Source organism: Elephantulus edwardii, unplaced genomic scaffold (assembly GCF_000299155.1).
Source record: "Elephantulus edwardii isolate Elephantulus edwardi_28Jun2011 unplaced genomic scaffold, EleEdw1.0 scaffold00009, whole genome shotgun sequence".
In the NCBI taxonomy this organism is placed as follows: Eukaryota; Metazoa; Chordata; class Mammalia; order Macroscelidea; family Macroscelididae; genus Elephantulus; species Elephantulus edwardii.
In genome coordinates this window covers 33220800-33226653 of record NW_006399759.1, presented here as the reverse complement: position 1 = coordinate 33226653, position 5854 = coordinate 33220800, and positions in this window count along the sequence as shown.

Here is a 5854-nt window from a genome sequence, read left to right as displayed (position 1 = left end):
CACCATCTGTCTACTTTTAATATCTCAAAAATGCCAATTTTATAGAAGACTATTAATGATGTTTCCTTCTCTTACGTTTCCTGAATAAAATTGCATAGAACTAGTATCGTTTCTTCTTTAAGTGTTTAGTAGAATTCTCCAGTGATGCATAGGTTAGAGTTTTCTAAGGCTTTTACCATGTCTATGCAAATGCTGTTGTGTACTGTAGAGTCAGAACTGAGCCATAGTTGACTTTTCAGTGGGATTTCAAAGGTAATTAATTATACAGAAGGAGATTGCCCATCCTTCTGTGGAGCAGCTGATGGCCTCAAAACTGTGTGCTTCCTGTCACTAGTTCAAGAGTTCTCTATGCAAATATAATGTCTATAATGCACTACTATTCAATTTCTTTCTTTTTTTAAATTTTATTTTATTTCATTATTTTTTGTGTGCACTATCAAATCAGATCCGACTGATACAAGAGGAGATCGCCCCTCCCTCTCCAGCAGAGCATCCGTTGGATTCGAACCGTCTACCTCTGAGATTGCAGCGCAGCTTCCTGCCACCAGGCCACCAGAGCTCGCCTCAATTTATTTCTTGTGGAGTAAGCTTTTGTAGTTTGCTTTTATATCTTTCAAGTAATTTTTCCATTTTTTTTGCATTCTCAAGGCTATTAGAATAAACTTATTTATTGTATTTCCTTTGATCCTATTAAATATGCCTATGTAAAGTCTCCAATGTGATATTTATAATTAGCACCAACTTTTTCATCCTGATCAGTTTGACCAGAGGATAATAAATTTTATTAAACCGTTTAAAAACCAGGTTTTGTTTCCACTAATATTCTCTACAACAGGTGATTAGCAATACTCTGTCTTTACCAGTACATTAGGGGATTTTCAGCTTTATTCTGCCATATCAGGAACAGGTTTGAGGGATTGTATACTAATGAGTGAAGACAAGATGAGTTGTGGGAGGATATAAAGAATATCATCCAGGAAGAATCTAAAAGGTCATTACAAAGACAGAGGAGGAATAAAAGACCAAAATGGAAGTCAGAAAAAAAAATCTTAATATTGCACTAGAGTGTCGATAAGCCAAAACAAAGGGGGGTGGAAATAAAGATATTAAGGAATTGAACAGAAGATTTCAAAGGACAGCATAGGAAGAGAAAGTAAAATATTATAATAAATAATGTGTAAAGCTGGAATAAGAAAATGAAAGGGGCCGGACTCACTCAGCATTTCTTAAGCTCAAGGATCTGAAGAACAAATTTAAGCCTCAAGTTTTAATACTTAAGGATGCTTTGGGCAGAATATTAAATGATCCAGGACATTTTAAAAGAATGTGGAAAAATTATAAGAGTCATTATACCAAAAGGAATTGGCTGACACAGAAGAATTTAATGAAATAGCATATGAGCCAGAGCCTGTGGTGATGAAGGGAGAAGTTCAAGCTGCTCTGAAAGAATTGGCAAAATAACAAGGCCCCAGGAATTGACGGCATATCAAATGTTATAGTTCAACAAACATGCTCACCAAGTTGTGCCAAGAAATCTGGAGGACAACCACCTGGCAAACTTACTGGAAGAGGTCTATATTTGTTACCATTTCAAAGAAAGGTGATCCGGCAGAGTGTGGAAATTATCTAATAATCTCATTAATATCACATGCAAGCAAGATTCTGCTGAAAATTATCCCCAAACACTGCAATAGCACATCAACAGAGAACTTCCAGAAGTGCAGTCTGTGGTTAGAAGAGGCTGTGGTATTAGAGATATTGTAACTAATGTAAGATGGATCTTGGCTGAAAGCAGAGTGTACTAGAGGAATATCTATCTGTGTTTCATTGACTATGCAAAGACATTTGACTGTGTGGATCATAACAAACTGTGGCTGACTCTGAGAAGAATGGGAATCCCAGAACACTTGATCGTGATAATGCAAAACCTATACTTGGACCAGGAGACAGTCATTAGAACAGAACAAGGGAACACCACATGGTTCAAAATTGGGAAGGGTATACGCCAGAAATGTGTCCTATCTCCATACCGTTCAATCTATATGCAGATCAGGGAGGCTGGGCTCTATGAGGAGTAATGTGGCATCAGGATTGGAGGAAGACTCATCAACAATCTGTGTTATGTAGATGACACAACACTGCTTGCTGAAACTGAGGAGAACCTGAAGCCCGTGCTGCATAAGATCAAGGACTGCATACTTCAATGTAGACCGAGGCTCAATATCAAGAAAACAAAGATTCTTACCACTGGGACGACTATCAGCATTGTGATGGATGGTGAAGAGATTCAGATTTTACACAGCTTTAGTTTGCTTGGCTCCACAATCAATACTCTTGGCACCAACAACCAAGAAATTAAAAAACATATTGTGTTGTGAAAGCCCGATGTCAAAGACCTTTCCAAAGTACTGAAGAGCAATGGTGTCAGTCTGGCTGTTAAGGTGTACCTGATACAGGCTATGGTCTTTATAATCACTTGATATTCATCAGAGAGGTGTACAATAACAGATAATAGAAGGAGAATTGATGCCTTTGAGCTGTGGTGTTGGAGATGAGTCCTGAATATACCATGGACTGCTAGGAAAATAAACAAGTTCATCTTAGAGAGGGTGAGATCAGCCTGCTCCTTAGAGGCAAGGACACGGACGCTTCATCTGACCTACTGTGGACATGTTGCAAGGAGGATCCAATTCTTGGAGAGGGATGTCATGCTTGTGGGGGTGGAGGGACATCCCAGGAGAGGAAGTCCGTCAATAAGTTGGATTGATCCAGTGTCTGGGGTGATGGGGGTAGGTATGTCAGAGACAATAAGATTGGCAAAGGATAGAACAGGATTTAGGAATGTTTTACATAAGGTTGCTCTGAGTTGCAGGTGCATATAACAACAACAACATCCCAAACTTCATGGGTCTTTCTCTTTAAAGAATAAAGACCCAGGTCTTCATTCTTCTCTTTTGACATAATATTTTTAAGTATATGTACACAACGGAACACTTGTTGTTGTTATTTAAATGTAAATAAAATGTAATATTTTGATACTCCTTTTTGATAGTATTTTTTCAATTTAAGGGAATATATTTTTGTAACCAAAATTCACTATTCATCAGATAATATTTTATTAGTACAGCTTGCAAGTTATTTGAAACTAGATACTTGCCATTCACCTAACATTTTCATGTAGAAAAGAAAGGAATTTTTTTGGAAAATATTTGTATAAACTGTTCTGGGAAGAGAATGGGGATGTGAAACTCAAACACTAGTAGGCTGGAAGTGGAAGTGGGAACGGAATGTCATTAAATTAATGAATAAAAGGTGAGATAATTAATAGCAGTAATAGTAGTTCCATGATAATAGTCACACACTTCCACAAGGTGATTTATTACTTTATAACTGCGGTGTTCATAGTTACACATACACTTGATGCTATAAAATAAATATGTGTGAGTGTGGTGTAAAATACCACTTTCAGATAATGCTTATGTTAGTAACTACAAACATGTGATGATAATGAATAATAGAGTATTTTCTAGGTCAAAATAGTGATTTCTGTCTAAGCACCATGATAGGTACAGGTGGTTCTTAAAATTCACTGTACTTATGCTGAATAAAATCTTAATGAACAATAAACTGGAAAATATCCACCAGTGTTCAACCTCAACTGGGCAGAAGTATATAGAAAGTTAAATCATTCACTACTCTGCTCATGTACAACATTACCAAGAGGGTTCATTTTGAAGTTACAAATAAATTTTAGTGAGTAAGGGAGTTTGTAAACAAGAACTCTTAAGTAATAATTATAATCAGTTCATCATGGCTAACGGACATAAATTTCTAAGTTTTACTTCTACAAAACCCATAACGCCAGCTGCATAATATCAAACTGCATTTAAAATCTTAAATCTGGTGCTGCATTTGAAGCTTTTGTAAATATTTTAACAATAAATAAATAACACATTGCTGTCAAGTTGTAGCTAACTGGTTTATAGCTCACTTTCCATTGGGTTTCCAAGGCTGTGTTGCTGAAAAATTGCCCATTTTTCTGTTATAGAGTTGATGGTGGGTTCAAAGCTCTGACTTCTAGAACAACAACTTATGGTCAAGGCCACCAGAGCTCTGTAAACATGTAGTCACACAACTGTATGTAAATACGCATATTCAAAATGATTGCTTATTATTTTGAAAAATTAAAAATATCCAGCTAAGAGATATTATGCAATGAGAAGTAATATATTCAACATCTATATTTAGCAATTCTGCATGTCATTTATTTCAGCTTAAAGTTCATTCAATTGTTTATTTTGTAACTACTTACTAAGAATTTTTGTTCCAGACAATTCTAATTCTCAATCATTTTTCATAAATAACATATTTTAATAAAAAATATTAGCTCCAGTTATTTTGACTAAGGATCAGTGGTGGTCTGGTCTTAAGAAGTTTTGCTGCCAACTCAAAGGCAGATGATTTGAGTCCACCAACTGCTCTGCACGACAAAGATGGGTAATCTGTTCCCATGCGATGTACGGGCTCTGCTAATCTCTGAAGGGTCAGCTATGAGTCAGTTTCTGCTTGACGGCTTATAACAACCATCTTACTTTGACTGACTCATTGCTGTGGAGATTGAAACCGACTAATAGTTGACCCTCCAGTGTGTTTGACAAGGCTGTTACTCACGCAGGAAGAGAATATCTTTTACTCTCAGAACCATTGGTATATTTGAACCACAAGAAGGTACCTCCTTTGGGTTAGAAGGATAACTCCCTGTAAAATATGCTACCTGAGCTCTCTAGCCCATATTAAGATGACTGAAAATATTGTGGCTCTAGTCAAGTGTACATTAGTCACAAAAGTGACATCCTTGCTCTTAAGCACTTTGCAGCACATTTCCCCAAATATGTACTGCAATAGACAGATCTACTGCAAAGAACCCCCTTATAATTAACATAGCTTTTATACTTTTGCTATGCATTTATGTATCAATAAAATATATACTACATTCCTTTGAAAAAATTTGTTGTTTTTGTGAAGAGATTTAGCATACATATTTTTCTACATTACTTTGCAAATGTAATATTCTATTTCTCAGTTTATCCAAAGTGGCAAAGAGTAATGATTTCAGTCTAGGAACTAAAGTGCACCTGATACAGACCATAGTCTTTACAATTACTTGTTATGCATCAGAGATCTGGGCAATGATTAAGGATTACAGAAGAAGAATTGATGGCTTTGAGTTATAATCCTGCAGAAGAATATTGAACTAACTGTGAACTTACAAGAGAACAAAGAGATCTATCTTGGAGATGATGAAACCAAGGTGTTTTTTTTTTTTAGGCAAGGATTTTTTAAGCTTCTTCTCACATAGTTTGGACACATGGCCAGGAGGGACCAGTCTAGGAGGGGGATATCTTGTTTGTGGAGTAACAGCACAGGGAGGAAGACCCTGGATGAGATGGATTCACACAGTAACTGAAATAATGAAGCAGGTGTGTCAGGACAGTGAAATTGGTTCAGGATTGAGCAGGGTTCAGAGCTATTGTATATAGGGTCACTATGAGTCAGAGTTAATAACACATAACCACAACAATTGTTTAGTTGTTGTTAGGTACTGTTGAATTGAGTACGACTCACAGAGACCCTATGAACAACAGATCCGAATTCGGTCCTACCCTGTACCATCTTCACTGTCTCTAACCCGCTTGAGTCCATTGCTGCAGTCACCATGCCAATTTATCTCATTGGGAATCTTCCTCTTATTTGTTGACCTTCAGCCTTTCCAAGCAGGATATCCCTTTCCAAAGAATAGCCTCCCCTTGAAACATACTCAAAGAATGAGAAACAAAACTTTGTCATCTTTGCC